The sequence below is a fragment of the Lampris incognitus genome, chromosome 15, assembly GCF_029633865.1.
Source record: "Lampris incognitus isolate fLamInc1 chromosome 15, fLamInc1.hap2, whole genome shotgun sequence".
In the NCBI taxonomy this organism is placed as follows: Eukaryota; Metazoa; Chordata; class Actinopteri; order Lampriformes; family Lampridae; genus Lampris; species Lampris incognitus.
This window is the reverse complement of record NC_079225.1, coordinates 11,849,529-11,869,493: the sequence shown is the minus strand read 5'-3', so window position 1 is coordinate 11,869,493 and position 19,965 is coordinate 11,849,529. Positions and strand designations below refer to the sequence as shown.

At 45.2% G+C, this 19,965-nt stretch overlaps 1 protein-coding gene across 1 annotated transcript in view; it reads right to left on the bottom strand.

Moving 5' to 3' along the window:
- Positions 1-19,965, bottom strand: part of sipa1l1 (signal-induced proliferation-associated 1 like 1) — a 136,192-nt gene that overhangs the window by 91,154 nt on the left and 25,073 nt on the right. The window contains exon 2 of the mRNA XM_056294123.1: positions 4,393-4,444. The gene's annotated coding sequence lies outside the window, so the exon portion shown is untranslated. The remainder of the gene's footprint in view (positions 1-4,392; positions 4,445-19,965) is intronic.

Genomic DNA, 19,965 nt, shown 5'->3' with positions numbered 1-19,965 from the left:
TGATCCTCCCACGCGCTACGCCCCCCTGGCGAAACTCCTCACTGTCAGGTGAAAAGAAGCGGCTGGCGATTCCACACGTGTCGGGGGAGGCGTGTGGTAGTCTGCAGCCCTGCCCGGATCAGCATGGGGGGTGGAACAGCAACCGGGACGGCTCGGAGGAGCGGGGTAGTTGGCCAGGTACAATTGGGGAGAAATAAAGGGGGGGGGGGAATCTACCCCCCCCCCCAAAAAAGAAAGGTACAAATCCCTTTCTGTTACATCAGCACATTAATCATGCGTTTCCTTTGCAGTCAGGTCCAGAAGTGACATTCTGACAGCGTCGCTGGTCTCGGTTCTGATTCACTCCCAGTGTGTCTTTCAACAGCCTTCACAGATACTTGCTGTTCTCCACCACAGAGGAAATACTTAGTGGTGTTGCTCTTTTATAATGACGGGTCAAGCCAAACAAAGAAAAACATAATTAAAGACTAGAAATAGGCCTAGAGGAAAACACGAGGTTGCTCGCAGTGGAAGAAAGGCTTTAAAAAGATGAGCGCTTGAGACCAACCCGGACCAACCCGGACCGTGCTGCTTCAGTACCAAACTGAACAGCTTTGGTACGTCAGTGCTGATTCCAAATTGCTGGCATGAGAAATCGGTGATGAACGAGGATTTCTCGTGAAATTCTTCTTCTTCTGGGGGTGTCCAGCTAGTGTAGCGGTCTGTTCCATTGCCTACCAACACGGGGATCACCGGTTCGAATCCCTGAGTTGGCTCCGGCTTGGTCGGGCGTCCCTACAGACACAATTGGCTGCGTCTGCGGGTGGGAAGCCGCATGTGGGTATGTGTCCTGGTCGCTGCACTATCGCCTCCTCTGGTTGGTCGAGGGCACCTTTTCGGGGGGAGGGGGGTAGTGTCATCCTCCCATGTGCTACATCCCCCCTGGTGAAACTCCTCACTGTCAGGTGAAAAGAAGCGGCTGGCGACTCCACATGTATCGGAGGAGACGTGTGGTAGTCTATAGCCCTCCCCGGCTCAGCAGAGGGGGTGGAGTAGCGACCGGGACGACTTGGAAGAGTCAGGTAATTGGACGTATACAGCTGGGGAGAAAAGCACCCCCCCCCCCCAAAAAACCAAAAGTGAACTTAACACCTCTTTTCAAAAATATTTCTTAATAAAATCTTTGATTCTATTTTTTACCCAATTTCCCCTCGGGGACGGATAGAGTGTTCTGATTCTGATATCCAAAAACCAAAACTACAGCTACTTAAGCCCAGGATAAACTATCTTGCTCATAATTTAAACAAACTTAAAATAAGTTAAACACATTTTTAACATTTAACCTCTTCACTCAAGTTATTTAATTCTGTACACTTATTGTGTAGTATTTACGTACAGTTATTGTGTAGTTTTAGGATCTCGTTATCTGTGAGGTATGACCTCCCAGGCATCTCCAATTAAACTGCTGTGCCAGATTTTGAATATTTTTTTTTTCTCCCTGTTTCTCCCCAATTGTATCCGGCCAATTACCCCACTCTTCTGAGCCGTCCCGGTCGCTGCTCCACCCTCTCTGCCGATCCGAGGAGGGCTGCAGACTACCACGTCTCCTCTGATACATTTGGAGTCGCCAGCCGCTTCTTTTCACCTGACAGTGAGGAGTTTCACCAGGGGGACGTAGTGCGTGGGAGGATCATGCTATTCCCCCCCGGTTCCTTCTGCTCCCCAAACAGGTGCCCCCGACTGACCAGAGGAGGCGCTAGTGCAGCGACACATACCCACATCCGGATTCCCACCTACAGACATGGCCAAGTGTGTCTGTAGGGACGTCCGACCAAGTCGCAGGTAATGTGGGGATTCGAACCGGCGACCCCCATGTTGGTAGGCAACGGAATAGACCGCTATGCTACCCAGACACCCAGATTTTGAACACTTTTTCAGACATCCGGCATTATTTAACGTTTTACTGTATTTTGATTGTGATTTCTGTCAGATTCTAACTTGCATGGACACGATAGGAGGAGGACTTCAGAAAACCATATACCACAAATACGGGCATCTGAAATTAAGAAAAACATTCTTTTCCTCCGTCTTCACGGATGTTTTGCAAAGTCAAATTTTTCACACAAATATTGCCGTTTCCGCCTAGCCATTTTTTCTCTGGCAAGTCGACTGAAAATTTGTCAGTGGGCACCTTGTCTTTGAGTCTGTATTCATTTTGTAGCCAGATTTACTTGCATGTGAGCACTTTCTGAACAATGACAGTGCATATGTTAAACTATCAAACTGCTTTAATCTTTACTTGTCATGTTGTGTATCCATTATAACCACACCTGTCAGGCTATGAACTCCTTGAAGAGACTGAGGTGGTTGCTGGAAAGATGCTTTTCTGGATTGGATGTGTTGCCTACCTTGGCGAGACAAACATACTTTGCAAATGGCTGGTGTAATAATGTCAGGTTTGGTTTTTTCATTGGCTATGTGGGCAAAGTGTTGCCATATTTTACTTGGAGGCCCTCTTTCTCAACAAGCTGGGCACAGGAAAGGTTACCTAGTGCTGCCAGTATACCTAGCTAACTTGTCCCTTCCTTGGTGAGTAGACAGACCTGCACAGCCAGTTAGGTCACTCACACTTCCACACATAGACACAAGGGTAGTCTATTTGATTTTGAATGAATCATTGGATGGATGTAGGACTGTGCGATATGACGATACATATCATGTGACAATAGAAAACGTCTATCATTTCATATTAAGCTCCATCATTTATTTCGTTGTGTCGCAAATCACACTCTTTACGGCAATATTTTTCGTCATTTGGACGACCCTTTCCACAGCACAGACGCAGTCAGGAAATTTGCATGAAGGCAATACAAACAAACATGGAGGACGGTGAACGTAACGCAGAACGGGGCAATTCCAAACAGAAGGACTCCGACCAGCCAGGACAAAACGAGGAGCTTGTACCTAGAAGAGGGGCTACTTCTGTTGTATTGGGTATGAAAAGTCTGACACCGACCAGAAAAGATGTCTGTGAATGTTCTCATTCATCCAGGTCATGGTTATCCAAAGGAGTTGAATCAAGTGCAACTGAGGAGCAACTGTCCAGTTGCACTCGACCAGAAAACTGTACTCTGTAAAATATGCTGCACGCCGGTCCCTACAACAGACTCAAACACCACTACCCTCTTTCACCACCTACGCAAGAATCATGTCAATTTGCGCAAAGGTTCAAAATAAAAGTAAAAAAATAATCGAATATGAGTAAGTACCTTTTATGTGTCAAGTATATAATTCAACATGTAATAAGAAATAGGTCTTTCTATGTGGTAATTTTATATAAAGCTATTTATTCATTGAATTTATAGAAAATGTGCTATATCATGATATGTATTGTCATCATGACATCAATGACCTATACCGCGATATAAATTGTCATCGTGACATGAATGACCATTATCATGATACTATGAATGACCTATATTGTGATATGTATCATTATCGTGATATGAATTACCTATATCGCGATATGTATCAATATCGTGATATGAATTAACTATATCGTGATATGTATCATTATCGTGATATGGATGACCTATATCGTGATATGTATCATTATCGTGATATGGATGACCTATATTGCAATATGTATCATTATCGTGATGTGGATGACCTATATCGCGATATGTATCATTATCGTGATATGGATGACCTGTATCGCGATATGTATCATTATCGTGATATGCATCATTATTGGGATATGTATCGTCGTGACACGAATGACCTATAATATGTATTGTTATCGTGATATGAATGACCTATATTGTGATAGGTATCGTTATCGTGATGTGTATCGTGATATGTATCATTATCATGATATGAATCACCTATATCGCAATATGTACCATCATTGTGATAAGTATCGTTATCGTGATATGAATCACCTATATCGTGATATGAGATTTTGGTCGTATCTCAAAGCTCTAAATGGATGGATGGATCATCACACTGCACTAGAAAGCAACACCCGGTACGTTTTCACAAAATAGTACTGTATTTTGTTAAATGCAAGTATCATTCTGTTTTAAAATGTTGGTACTATCGTACTTCTTTAGTGCCAGCATACTGTACAACCTTAAACCTGACTATAGGGTAAGGACTTTGAGTCACCAACAAAGGTGACTGACAATGTGAAACAATGATTTACTTTCCCTTTTCACCACTACATAATGTAAGCAAGAGCCCCCAAGGCATTTCAGAGGAGAGATTGCACAATAGTAGAACAACTATCTTGAAAACGGATGGGCAGTGCTGCACAGTGAATGCTGCCTACAGTGATGGTACCAGTATTGTATCGAAGCATTTCTTTGCCATAAAAGAACCTCATGTGCAAAAGCAGGACAGTAGTATACTCACTGATATTCCTGTATCTTGTCAAAGCCACTGAAGAACAGATCGGCTGTGGGATCTGAAAGAGAGGGAGACACTTTTAAGATACTGAAAATAGTTATCCAAAACACAACGTCAAGTGTTTAGGTCGAGGAGAAAAAGCACCACCTCAGTTTGGCTAGTATCAAGTATTGAGATATAACCTGCTTCCTTGGAGCATACAGCTCATCGCATAATTTCCCAACTGCTTGAACATGACCCAGAAGGGTCCAAGATCCTCGTACACATTAGCTCACATGACTGAAGTAAAGAATGAAATCATAAAATTATCATTATCATCATAACCACCTCACCTGACCTCTTGACCATGACAACACCTTAGTCACCACTATCATCATCATAATCCTCATGATTATCACAGTCATTAACACAGCGATAATCAAGCTTGCCACCAACATCCAACACCACCACCACTCACCTTGGTCAGTCATTCATCACAGCTATCGTTAATGTTAACATTATCACTTTAAGAACAAGCAATGACCTCCAACATAATTAATCCCATCTCCTGCATGACCATAAACCACATCGATGATCATAAACCACATCATTAGCCTGTTGTGTATTTACGGCGGGTTTTCCCCATACACAGTAGAAAGCTCCCTCACTGGGATGCTTAGTGAAACATCACTGCCAGTCCAAGGGAGAGCTTAAGTTCCCCTCAGTGTACACAGGCCGGGCTAGCCATATGGAGACCTTGCCATCTAGAACGGGACAACAGGCTCTGCTGACAGGCCCCGAGAGAGATTAATGGAGAAAAATAAACAGCCCAAAATAATACTGGTGGAAAGCAGGGAGGGAGGTTTGCAGAAAAAAAATGAGGTCAGAGCGCAATATCAATATGGTCTAGTCTATGCAGAAAGGAGGATGAAGTGGAGGCAAGAGTCAGAGGCAGAGAGGGATGAAGGTTTAGAGGTAGAAAAGATGAGAGCATGCTGGGGAGAGGGGTTGTAAATACAGCTTTTGTGAAGAAAATAAAAAGAACTGAAATAAGAGTGAGAGCATAAAAAGCAGGTAGCATAAAAGGGGAAGATAGATAGATGGTATGAATCATGAGGCAAGACTTGAAAGCCAGAGTCTCTCCAGTTGACACCACATATCAATCACAATGTCTGGTCTCTCACCTCCAACCTTTTCCATTTAGCCCCTATATAGGTTTCCCTTCAGCATGGTCTGAGGAACCAAGAGCTTAGAGGGATAGTGTCTGTACCCTCAAACTTTCAAACAAACCATACGAAATAAGACAATTTCAGTGCCCTGCACAAATAGGCTAAATGACAGGTACAAGATTGCTCATTAGATGCTAATTATGCTCACACTTGAATGAGACTTAATATGTTAATAAGAATTCCCTATTTGAGACGTCCACTTGAAGCTAGAAAGTGCCACAAGTGTTATTTCTATTATAAGTGTACTGATCTCAGGTGCTTTAAGCAGCATTTACAGAACTGAATTACACAACAAAGCTTGGCCACTTAATTATGAAAAATAAACACTTAATACCATCTCTTCTTATCAAGTGCGAAAACATGCTGTTTTATTACCCTGCCACACACCAATTTTGAAAAATTAAAATAAAAAAGTGGCAAAACTAAGAGCGAGTGAAAGAGTGTGGTGTGTCTCTAAAATCAATAATCTGATCATTATAAAGTCATAGAGGTGAGGATGCACCTCAAATCCTGAGGGTGGAGAGCGCTCTCCTCTAGAATCTTTCCCATGCAATACTGATCAAGGGGACTGAGGATGTTCCGAGATTTATCCATCTGAACTGGCTCTGCTGCTGTCAGCTTTAAGCCACCAAGGCAGTAGCTGAGCCTTAATGGGGATGAGGCGGGAGAGCTACAGTTACAGACTGGGAAAATCGTTGGAGCACTATTTTGTTGTGTAGCAGTCATGTGGTCAATAGCACTTAAAGAGGAGTTGAACGCTGGACCATTTTAGTGAGGTTCCTGAAATTTACAGGTTAAAAGCCATGTAAAGGTTAAAAACATGACAGGCTGGTCTTGGAACTATGTGATATTAGCGTAGCAGGATAAACACAGCTGCAGATAATGAAATGCCGAAGAACCAGCACTGACAGTACTACTGACAGTTGGTAGTGTTGGCTGTCTGCCCGTCAGTGCCGAAAGATATATATGCTGATGCACCTACAACCAACAGATTTTGCCTAAGGATATGGTTTGGCAACAGGGAAATGTCTTCTATAAAAACACATTTTACACCAGGGCCTTATTTAACACTAGAACGACCGGGATTTCACTCCTACCTAAAACGACCATGGGTGGTCAAAACGACCGCCGGTTTTTAAACTCTATATTCTGTCAAAATAAATACCCAATTGAGATATTAATGCATTGCATATGTTAGTATGTCTGTTAGGAAATGACTGACACCAAACTTAACATTTTAACAACTATAATACTATTTTTAAACAATGGTCGAACTTGAATAGTAAAATTGAAAAAGTGAAAATATTACCTGAAAAACAAAATGGAAAATGCGCATTGCTAATCTAACAAATGTAATAAGGCCTATACAACGTGAAATGTAAAGAAAGAACTGAAAATAACCATTGAAACAGTCTCAAACAACAACTGGAACTTAAAAACTACTAGAACGACCATGGGCGGTGGTTTTTAAACTCTATATTCTGTCAAGATAATAACCCAGCCTAGAGAGGAGGTGTGGTATTGTATGAGGAAGTCAGGAGTTGCAGAGAAGTATGTAGGAGTGGTGCAGGATATGTATTAGGGAAGTGTGACAGTGGTGAGGTGTGTGGTTGGAATGACAGATGGGTTCAAGGTGGAGGTGGGATTACATCAAGGATCGGTTCTGAGCTCTTTCTTGTTTGCAATGGTGATGGACAGGTTGACGGACGAAATCAGGCAGGAGTCTCTATGGCCTATGATGTTTGCAGATGACATTGTGATCTGTAGCGAGAGTAGGGTGCTGGTTGAGGAGAGGTGGAGGCATGCACTGGAGAGAAGAGAATGAAAGACAGCAGGAGCAAGATGGAATACCTATGCGTGAATGAGAGGGAGGACAGTGGAATGGTGAGGATGCAAGGAGTACAGGTGATGAAGGCGGATGAGTTTAAATACTCGAGGTCAACTGTCCAAAGTAACGAGGAGATCAGAAGAGAGGTGAAGAAGAGAGTTCGGTGTCAGGAGTGATTTGTGACAGAAGGGTAGCAGCAAGAGTTAAAGGGAAGGTTTACAAGATGGTAGTGAGACCAGCTATGTTACATGGTTTGGAGACAGTGGCACTGACGAAAAGACAGGAGGCGGAGCTGGAGGTGGCAGAATTGAAGACGCTAAGACTTTCACTGGGAGTGATGAAGGAGTGACACGACACGCATGATCATGCACAAACTACAAAGCGACTGCTCATTGGTCATTTTAGGTAGATCTTATCTTTTGAGCAATTGATCTAAAATTCACTTTAAATGCAAATATATCAAATTTTAAGAGAAGTGAGGGGGGCGGCAGGTCTGTATCTTTTGTTTTCACAAAGTTATTCAACTTTGAAAATCCAAAACAGCCATAATGACCATCTTGGTCGTTTTAAAAAAAGGCTACACAATACTGAATTACAAAACAAATACAAATCATAAAAACCTTTATTTGACGCAAATGAAGATATAAGACAGCAAATCCTTCCAGACACAAGATAAAAAGGAAATAATGTTGGCCTTCCACACAAATGCCAGTCTTAACAATGATGACGACGATACATGGAGCGATGCACACCAAAATTCATGACGGGGACTTGTAACTGGAACTAGTTGGCAGGCAGGTTAACAACCGTCGTGTCGCATGTTGGGACAGCACAGAAGACTCGCTGGCAGAGGTTTCTAACTCGCACAAACACACCTACACATTTTCTCCATTAGCACAAGAGCACAAGCTTGAGTAGTTTCCTATGAGTTGTGTTTGTGTGTGTGTGTGGGGGGGGGTGCAAGACAGCCTGGGGCAGATATATAAAAGCTGTACATGCATTAAAAGTTAATATGCCACTTTCCAAGCACAAATCAGAATTAATCAAACTTAAGTGGGCAGTGAAAGTCTATATACCTAGTATTTGGAGCTTTATTATTTGACTCAGCTTGTGTTGACTGTTGGCTTTGGGTTTATTTTGAGAGAGAGAGAGAGAGAGGTTGTGCCATCCTCTGGTTTACCCGATGTACAAGTCATGTCAGGCCAGGACTCCACAGTCTACACCCACTTACAGGCCAGTGGCCACTCTTTCGAGGATGAGGATGTGCGCATCCCTGTAGGGAGGGAGGAACGCTGCTTTGAACGGGGGGTCAAAGAGGCCATCTACACTACCGTTCAAAAGTTTGGGATCACATTGAAATGTCCATATTTTTGAAGGAAAAGCACTGTACTTTTCAATGAAGATAACTTTAAACTAGTCTTAACTTTAAAGAAATACACTCTATACATTGCTAATGTGGTAAATGACTATTCTAGCTGCAAATGTCTGGTTTTTGGTGCAATATCTACATAGGTGTATAGAGGCCCATTTCAAGCAACTATCACTCCAGTGTTCTAATGGTACAATGTGTTTGCTCATTGGCTCAGAAGGCTAATTGATGATTAGAAAACCCTTGTGCAATCATGTTCACACATCTGAAAACAGTTTAGCTCGTTACAGAAGCTACAAAACTGACCTTCCTTTGAGCAGATTGAGTTTCTGGAGCATCACATTTGTGGGGTCAATTAAACGCTCAAAATGGCCAGAAAAAGAGAACTTTCATCTGAAACTCGGACAGTCTATTCTTGTTCTTAGAAATGAAGGCTATTCCATGCGAGAAATTGCTAAGAAATTGAAGATTTCCTACACCGGTGTGTACTACTCCCTTCAGAGGACAGCACAAACAGGCTCTAACCAGAGTAGAAAAAGAAGTGGGAGGCCGCGTTGCACAACTGAGCAAGAAGATAAGTATGTTAGAGTCTCTAGTTTGAGAAACAGACGCCTCACAGGTCCCCAACTGGCATCTTCATTAAATAGTACCCGCAAAACACCAGTGTCAACATCTACAGTGAAGAGGCGGCTGCGGGATTCTGGGCTTCAGGGCAGAGTGGCAAAGAAAAAGCCATATCTGAGACTGACCAATAAAAGAAAAAGATTAAGATGGGCAAAAGAACACAGACATTGGACAGAGGAAGACTGGAAAAAAGTCTTGTGGACGGATGAATCCGAGTTTGAGGTGTTTGGATCACAAAGAAGAACGTTTGTGAGACGCAGAACAAATGAAAAGATGCTGGAAGAATGCCTGACGCCATCTGTTAAGCATGGTGGAGGTAATGTGATGGTCTGGGGTTGCTTTGGTGCTGGTAAGGTGGGAGATTTGTACAGGGTAAAAGGGATTCTGAATAAGGAAGGCTATCACTCCATTTTGCAACGCCATGCCATACCCAGTGGACAGCGCTTGATTGGAGCCAATTTCATCCTACAACAGGACAATGACCCTAAACACACCTCCAAATTGTGCAAGAACTATTTAGAGCAGAAGCAGGCAGCTGGTATTCTATTGGTAATGGAGTGGCCAGCGCAGTCACCAGATCTGAACCCCATTGAGCTGTTGTGGGAGCAGCTTGACCGTATGGTACGCAAGAAGTGCCCATCCAACCAATCCAACTTGTGGGAGCTGCTTCTGGAAGCGTGGGGTGCAATTTCTCCAGATTACCTCAACAAATTAACAGCTAGAATGCCAAAGGTCTGCAATGCTGTAATTGCTGCAAATGGAGGATTCTTTGACGAAAGCAAAGTTTGATGTAAAAAAAATCTTATTTCAAATACAAATCATTATTTCTAACCTTGTCAATGTCTTGACTCTATTTTCTATTCATTTCACAACATATGGTGGTGAATAAGTGTGACTTTTCATGGAAAACACAAAATTGTTTGGGTGATCCCAAACTTTTGAACGGTAGTGTATGTGAAGACGGAACGACCATCCCTGAACCGGGGGGGGGGGGGGCTAAGAGTATGTCTGTCGCCATCTTACAATGCTGTGATTGTTTATGATAATTTAACTGTGTGTCCTCTCTCATGCCTCTCGGCACATGGAGAGCCGTTTTCTCTCCTACTCTGCTCTACGCTGGACTGTTATGGTGCGTAACCAGATGTGGAAAAGAGCTGCAAAATATTCCTGTCTTAGTGTTTCAGTAGTATCCACGAGCAGCAATATATTCTGTTCGTTAGCGTGCGACAAATGTGGAAGGAGCTGGAGAATAGGGAAACGCCCAGTTCCGTGTTTACCAGCCACGTTGTTGGTCGGCCAACCAGTCGTGTAACTTCGGTTGACCAACGATGGCCCGATCGTGTCAAACATGATCACTCAGTCAGTCAATCGCTCTAAACATGGTCACTCAGCGACGTTCTCGTTTGTAGGGCTGGCCCTCTGGTCTGGTCGAGCCAAAAAGCATGATCTTGTAGTTTGCGTTTTGTTGGCACAAACTCCTACAAAAGTGTCAATACACAAGTCATTCACCACAACATCTGCATGACGGCACCTGTAGCTTTGGGAAGCCCACCACCCTGCCTGAAAGAGAAATCTAGGGGCAACACTGAAACGGCTGTAAAGGTGCTAAATGGCTGTGGTGAACAACGCAATGGCTGCTCTGCCGATGCTGAAGGATGTTGCTAACTAAAGATCTCGGCAACATCGTGTCTTAAAGCACCATGACTATTTCCTGGACATGACAGTGAATGGCTAACCCAAGAGCTGGGCTCTTCTGTGTTGACATGACGCTCGCAGACAAATCACGCTATCCCTTGTCCACCTACAGGATTCAGGCCTGAACCCAAGCCAGCTGGAGGACATTGCCGCCCAACACTCCGTCTGGCGGCAGCTCTGTCAACAAGGGGTGCAAAAGCTCGAGGAGGACCGAGGTGATCGACGGACCAGGAGACGCCTAAAGAGACATGAAGCCAGTACCACACCTACACCCCCAGTCAGTGCTCTCACCTGTTCTGTCTGTGGCAGACGGTGTGGATCGCGAATTGGGCTTTACAGCCGCAAGAAGACTCACAAGTAGCAGAGGCAGGATTGTCATCGTCGGACACAACAGACAAACTTAAGCTAAGTAAAACCGACGGGATTTGACCACTCCTGGGCTTCTGACAACAGGGACATTTCAGAGAGAACTTGCAGACGGGTCCAGTCCACCCTGAGCCGGGTCATGCCCATGGTGTGGGATGGCACAATTTAAGTCCCAGATCAATGGCTGGGAGAAACGAAATGTCATCTCTTTTGTGTATGGAAAGTACACGACTGAGATGACAATAAATTGTTTCCGATTCCGATCAAGCAGGTTCCCTTACACAGTGGGTGAACAGGCAAACACCAAAATGCAATTTTGTCCGGGGATTATAAATCTGACAGAAATACTGTGTGCGCATATTTCTCTGCGCATACACAGAAACCTCATCATTAATCATCCACAAAGTTTTATGTGGCTGGTCCTAGTCCTTGGAGTAACAAGAGTAACAGCCAGCTGTCTGAACTGATGAACAGTTAACACTTGTTGCAAATGTCATCTGTCTGGTGTTCAAGTCTAATCTGATATAGTGCGTAATCACTAATGCTGGGGATACTTCATTTTTTCCACACGGAGCATCAGCAACCTATTCATCTGCTGGCCTGCTGTCATGGCAGAGTCGGTTCAGTGGCCTTAATTAGCAGCCTCATAGACGTGGCTTCATACGTTTTGGGGCCGCATCGGAAAAAAAGAAGCCATTAAGAAATTTCTGATGAAAACAAGCCAACAAAATGCCCTTTAGACAAGAAAAAGACAAATGTAATCTGGTCCCAGAAAAGAATTTATTTTTTTCTGCACACTGGCAGCTCGCATGTATAATTTTATGACATTGTTAAAAATACTTTTTCTGTGCTTTATGACTTTAAAATTGGCTCCAACAGCTATTGTGTTTTGTTTCGGATTTGAGATGAATCCCTCGTCACCACGGGAACCTCGCCTCCGTAATAGCTTTAGCCCCCGAGCACTTTCAGATGCCAGCGATGGTCTTCAATATTTGGTATGGCCCATTTCTGTCGTAGAGCCCTATGATTTCTGCAGAATCACTGAAGGGAGATATAAGAATATATTTCAGCTATACACACAAGTGTGCAGGATTTGGATATTCGGGGGCGATTTGTTCACGAATTAACAAAACTCGTGAACATAGTAGGAATTCAGAGTATTTCATCCTTAGGCCACCTGATGCGTTCCCTCGCAGAAACCCTGTCACCCCTCTGCGTTTGCGCTTGCGAGTGCACACGTCGGTAAATGCATCTGGGTTTGTTTTAGAGGACAGAGGAAAAAAAGTCGAAGCAACCAGCATCACAGCAAACAACAAAGTCAAAACAAAAGAAGACCATGGCCATTTTCCTTCTGCTTTTATTATTGTAGTAAATAAAGTCTTACAGAGAAATGGGTAAAAAGACAAAAAAATTGAATTAAAAATGAATGAATAGGGGTGTCCAGGTAGCGTGGCGGTCTATTCCGTTGCCTACCAACACGGGGATCGCCGGTTCGAATCCCCGCGTTACCTCCGGCTTGGTCGGGCGTCCCTACAGACACAATTGGTGTGTCTGCGGGTGGGAAGCCAAATCTGGGTATGAGTCCTGGTCGCTGCACTAGCGCCTCCTCTGGTCGGTCAGGGCGCCTGTTCAACACCTAAGTTTGAGCAGTGCAATTACTTACTCTTAAATGCATGCCTAAATTAAAATTCGCATCCTAAGCACCCTTTGTCAACAAACTACTGTGAGCACATCACTCATTTAGATCTTCTGGTGCTAAACTTCAAACTCAGTATTTATGTCCGTGCTGAGTTTCAAACCCACTGCGGAGTAGTAAAGTTAAACCCGTCATATCTGGTAAACCATCTGCCCAAGCACCGCTCTCAATACAGACTCAAAACCCTGAACCCTGAACCGCTTCCTCCTCTTTCCGTTTGTTGGCCTCCGGCCTAATGAGCCTTGCTAATGGTCCGCCCACGCCAATCTGACAGAAGGGCCTTTAGACTCGTTTCTACACTATGCAAACAGACGCGTGCTCACACATGTATGTTTTCATGTTCACAACACAAACTCACCGTTGTTCATAGTCGCCTGACTAAGACACACCTGGATTAGACACGAGCCAATGATTCAGCTTAATGAGCGCCAGAATACTGGTTCAGCAGCTCTGTCGCGGCTTTACAAGGCCACCTAGGTGGCTATGGCGCTTTACAGAGAACTGACCCCACTTGCAGCAAGCGGGCACGGACTGACAAAATCTTGCAAGGCGACGGTGACGAGAGTGTCAGGGGAAAGTGACAGGGGAAATGACATGAACAACATGTTCAAAATGAGATGACAATTTAAAATGGAACAAAAAGGCCATTCTGGAATGTCTGGCAGGGGCAGCTGCTGACAATGGTGACATTCCATTATCCAAACCGCTCAACCTACGCAGGGTTGCGGGGATGAGGCTGGAGCCTATCCCAGCAGTCGTTAGGCGGCAGGTGGGGAGACACCCTGTACAGGCCACCAGTACCATCACAGGGCACACACACACTTTGCTTGTTTGCTGGGAGTCCGTCGTGTCCGATGATGACCATCATCTATTTGTGAGTCCTTTGGTGGCTGGATAGTCCGATCCTGGATGCACAGATGTGGTTGCAGACCTGGCATGTAAAAGTGGTGCTGGGGGGGGGGGGGGCGCAGGGGTAGCTTTGCAAGCATGCCTCTTTGCGCGCTTGGCTACACAGTGTTGTGTGCGCTGGTTTTCCATATACTTCACACACACACACAAATTTACACCTAGGGACAATTTAGTACAGCCGAGTCACCTGACCTACATGTCTTTGGACTGTGGGAAGAAACCGGAGCACCCGGAGGAAACTCACGCAGACACGGGGAGAACATGCAAACTCCACACAGAGGACGACCCCGGACGACCCCCAAGGTTGGACTACCCCTGGGCTCGAACCCAGGACCATCTTGCTGTGAGGTGACCATGCTAACCACGGTGCCACCGTGCCACTAGGTAGATAGATAAAGACATATATATACCTAGGTGGGAATGTTTCGGCCCTGTGCTGGACTGGCGGCCTGTGTGTGCCCTGTGATGGTACTGGTGGCCTGTACAGGGTGTCCCCCCGCCTGCCGCCAAATGACTGCTGGGATAGGCTCCAGCATCCCCGCGACCCCGCTTGGGCTAAGCGGCTTGGATAATGGATGGATACACACACACACACACACACACACTCAGGTGTCTGCCTGCTATAGAGAAGAAAAATGAGCTGCCTGGTTCCAGATGCCTAATTGCCTATTTTCGGACAATTAACAGTACTGATCAAATGAAAAAGTAAATATTTTGCAATCAACTCGTTTATAGCCTTGCTCCAACCATGCACATTTTGAAAAAATGGAAAAAAAGGGTGTAGATGAAGAGGACAGGGGGGGTGGTGTGAGGGGGCTGAATGTGGAAGTGCTGCAGTAAAACACCTCACCCCAGCTTCTCATAAGTCTACCCACAAACACCGGCATGTCACATTTCTACTCACCTCATGTTGTACTGGACTGACGTAAAAGAACCTCAACAGCATTAATCTACTATTATTATTACCAGAGGAGGCGCTAGTGCAGCAACCAGGACACATACCTACATGCGGCTTCCCACCCACAGACACGACCAATTGTGTCTGTAGGGACGCCCGACCAAGCCGGAGGTAACACGAGGATTCGAACCGGCGATCCCTGATACCTTTTTTCTTATTATTTTTGTGAAGCACTTTGTGGCATTGTTTTAGAAAAGTGCTATCTTAATAAAATTATTAATTATTATTATTATTATTATCTGGGTCTCTGTGTCTTTGATGCTTTTTCTCATTTCTTTCTTAGTTCCCTTCCCTCACAGTGCCCCTACGACAGGTCTTATTTTGCTTGCTGACTTTATCACCAGGCCAATCAGTTATATCAGCCTTGGGGGAAAAAAAAAACAAAACACCATGTTTTCATTTCACAAGATGTAATTGTGTTTAAAAGCCCTTAAAAAAACACATTAGCTATTATGGTCGTTAGCCGTGAAGTTGGACACCCCTCAATATCTGCCTCTTAAAGAGGCAGTAAACCTTTAATGACGCTTTTTGAGCTGGACTTGTTAGTTCGGAGGCGTTCTTCGTGCCCGTTGTCCCTTGAAATTATCTGACCGATCAGCCGTTTCCAAACTACAGTCCAACACAGAAGCAGGCGGCGGCTTAGGTCCAAGGGTGCAATAGCAGTATGAAGGACGCTGAAGCAGGTTTCGGTATCTGGCAACAACTTGGCAACAAAAATACAGACATATTGACAATTTCTTTAATGGCAAAGCTTTTAATTATGTGGATGACCGGTTTCAGCTTTTAAAGCCACACTCCCAGGAATCCCTGCCTCGGTCACTCTCTTTCAGACCATCTGTAATACTACTGATTAACGGTGGAGCCCCAAGCCTGCACATTTAAAGGGTTCTGGTGATGCTCGATCGCACGGGCCAAAATATGCTGGTGCCCAGACTTCTGATCTATGCTTGACTATTGTCTGGTATCCTTAAATCAGAGTACCAATTCCTTAGTTCGCCATAAAAACATGAAGAAGTCTAGGAAATCTCTGGTTTGGGATACAGCGATTGTTTGAGGCTACGCTGAATATCTTTTTTTCAAGCTTCTGATATTTGACACATTTTCCAAACAAGAAGGGGTCAAGGGGTTAAGTATAGGAGTAGTACCTTTCCTAGATGGCCTTTCGTGGCGTCCTAGACTGGTCTCCATACGCCCCAGCATCATGTGAAGCACAAAATATAGCCTCTCCATGATAAATGACCGTCCGTGTGTGGTGAAGAACCACACCCTCCTCGCGGTGATCCTGCTGACGTTGTCGGGAGACAACAGAGCAGAACACGGCGGAGCCAGAGGAGTAAACCTCGATGGTAAACCCTGCTGTTCCTATGGGCAGCAGTAGTCCTAGGTGCATTCATCGACAGACTGATGTTATGGACCGCGGGACATCGTGGCTTTGCAGATAATCAACACATTTTGACAATGGAAAGGCGCAAAATCTCCAGTTAGCGGAGAACCATAGAACTGCGTGTGGAGTAGCGTCCCATGCTTTACAAACATCCGCAACCAAAACCCTATATTGGGGCGTCCTGACAGACGACCCCAGGTGAGGAGGAGGTTTCCAAACAACTGCCCCAACATTTGTTCCAAATTAATTAGCCGATAAAATCAAATCAAGGCCTAAAACAAGTGATGGATTATGAATGCAGTCACAATTATCACTTGTTACCTTTTAGTATTTTAAAAGTTCAATGAAAGGGCGTCCGGGTGGCGTGGTGGTCTATTCCGTTGCCTACCAACACGGGGATCGCCGGTTCGAATCCCTGCGTTACCTCCAGCTTAGTCGGGCGTCCCTACAGACTCAATTGGCCGTGTCTGCAGGTGAGAAGCCGGATGTGGGTATGTGTCCTGGTCGCTGCACTAGTGCCTCCTCTGGTCGGTCGGGGCACCTGTTTGCCGGGGAGGGGAAACTGGGGGGAATAGCGTGATCCTCCCACGTGCTACGTCCCCTGGCGAAACTCCTCCCTGTCAGGTGAAAAGAAGCGGCTGGCGACTCCACATGTATCGCAGGAGGCATGTGGTAGTCTGCAACCCTCCCTTGATGGGCCGAGGGGATGGAGCAGCTCGGAAGAGTGGGGTAATTGGCCGGGTACAATTGGGAAAAAAAAAAGAAAGAGGAAATCCAAAAAAAAAATGTTGAATGAAAAACAAAGTGACAATATGACAGTATATCTTTGAAACTTTTAAAAAACAAGTGAACATGGGAGCAGTTTGGGAACAGAATAGCCAAGAATGATGGCATGGCGGGGCGGGGGTATAATTCACCAGCCATAATACAATACATACAATCAGGCATTTTTAAAGATGCACAACAGACATCAGGATGAGTCAGCACATTAAAACAAATCTTGACTTGATAGATGTGGCAATTAAATGCAAACTTGAAAGCAAAACCATTAAGCCATCATACAAGTTCTGCCTATTACACAAGACATCCAGATGAGTCAGGTCCTTCTCAAAACTTCTTATTTCAATGAAAAACAGAAGCGTACTGAGATGAAGAAACTGACACTAATAACGGCAACACAGCAGAGGAGATTCTTTTTTTTTTTTGAGGGGGGGGGTTTCCCCCCCTTTTTTCTCCCCAATTGTATCCGCCATTTACCCGAGTCTTCCGAGCCGTCCCGGTCGCCGCTCCACCTGCAGACTACCACATGCCTCCTCCGATACATGTGGAGTTGCCAGCCGCTTCTTTTCACCTGACAGTGAGGAGTTTCGCCAGGGGGACGTAGCACGTGGGAGGATCACGCTATTCCCCCCCGATTCCCCCTCCCCCCTGAACAGGTGCCCCAACCGACCAGAGGAGGTGCTAGTGCAGCGACCAGGACACATAACCACATCCGACTTCCCACCCGCAGACACAGCCAATTGTGTCTGTAGGGACGCCCGACCAAGCCGGAGGTAACACGGGGATTCGAACAGGGATCCCCATATTGGTAGACAATAGAATAGACCGCTACGCTACCCGGACGCCCAGCAGAAGAGATTCTTAATGAGCGTTCACGAGAGGGGGAGTGGAATCCTGGCAGGGAGTGAAGTTTCTGCATGACACCTGTATGCATCTCATCCACTTTCCCAACTCATTAGTCAACACAGAGGACAAGGACGACGGGCTACGGTATAAGACCGTTACTCAACACGCTGTGCAGAAAAGGTCATTGGGTGACATGGCCACCCTATGAATTGGTTGGCAGGCCAAAGCAAGAGACAGTCCGGGAAAAACCTGGTCTCTGAATTCAGCTTATCCAGGTTAGGCCCGAGAGCCGTGATACAGACCGTAACTATGACAGAATGAAACTCCATCAAAAAGAGGAAACAGGTGACCCTGGAAAAATGCTGTCTGCATTCCTCCCCAAGCTTTCTGGCTGTGAGGTAGGGTGTTGAGGGGCGGAGTGGAGAAGGAGCACGGAGTCACGTGGCTGGGAGAGGTGAAGTGAGGAAGATTCGGGGAAGAGATGAAAGTTTTGGGGCGTAGTTGGGGGGGAAAAAAACAGAATAGTGACAAGAGCTGAAACAGAGCCGACCTGGTTAAAGCGTAGTACTGGCTGGCAACATGGACCGACTGTGGCCAAAACCACAAGCTTCTCCAGATGCTTTCACAGAAACCTCCGCTGCTTTGTAGGTCAGCTTTCTCACAAACGCACACACGCCCACACATGCTACATTCGGGAGCTTGATATTTTTTGTTAAAGTAGATTCAAGAGGTCCAAATGAAGCTTGAAAAGTCAGATTTGTGCTGGAGTTTTTTTTTATTCCAGTGTCTGTTCTCTGCTTTGTAGCGGAGATTATCCAAAGCGGGCTATCCTCTTTGCTGCACCGTGGTGTGGATTTTGGGATTATGATTGTCTGCTGAAGTAAAATGTCAACGTCTATTTCAATCAGTAAATGACGCACTTGCCGCTCTTCATTTCTTGTAACCGTGATACATTCTTGACACACATTTGAGACACATTCCAGCTATTAGCCAACACTGGCCTTAGCTGCTTCTTCTGCTTCTTCTTCTTCTTCTTTTTTCGGCTCGTTCCCCGTTTCTTAGGGGTCGCCACAGCGGGTTTTACAGTGTCCATCAGTACCATCGGTATCCTTTGAGGGCAACAGCACCAATGGCGGTGGCTGTTAACCTGGGTTAAGCAGTGTTAACAGCACTGGCCTTAGCAATAACATTAAAAAAAATCACACAAACTACACTAAACATTCAGCCATACATACGATGATCTCCGACGCCAAACACTCAAGAGGTAGAACAACGGGAAGTACGGCAACGTAGTTTCTTTTTTTTATATTTATTTATCTATTTATGTTAGGGGACAACTTCTGTTAAAATTTGAAACACAAATCATACTGCGGTCTACTGGTTCCAGACATAGCATTAGCTCAAGTTGCAGGTCGTAAAAAGCAATAACATCCAGATGTCTGGCCGGAGTCGGCAGAACTTGGGGAGAACTCGGCCCTCTGAGGGGACTTTTCTCCAGCCAGCTACTGAAGGACATGGCTTCCATCAGCCCAGCACACAACTGCGATCCACATGAGACCAAACCGGACCCTGCACCAGATTCCATTGGATTCCTTCGACCTCGGATTTTTTTGTGAACGTCTTCCCCGTAGGAATAGGTGCTTATTTCTTACCACAACTATCCGTCTTCGAATGCACACTTGTTCGCCTTGCGCCACAAGCCTAACCCTAACCCTAACCCTAACCCTAGAAGCAACAGAAGCCTTATTGTGAGGCGTTGCAAGCGGGAAATGGAGAACTTCACGGACACGACGGCTTTCTCAGTGGGCGCAACACTTTGAGAGAGTGTGAAAAATCCATCGAGGCCCTTTCTCTGCGATGTATGGAAGATATTTTTTGTACCGTGCAGCTGGCAAAGCCAATTTTTAAATCACCTG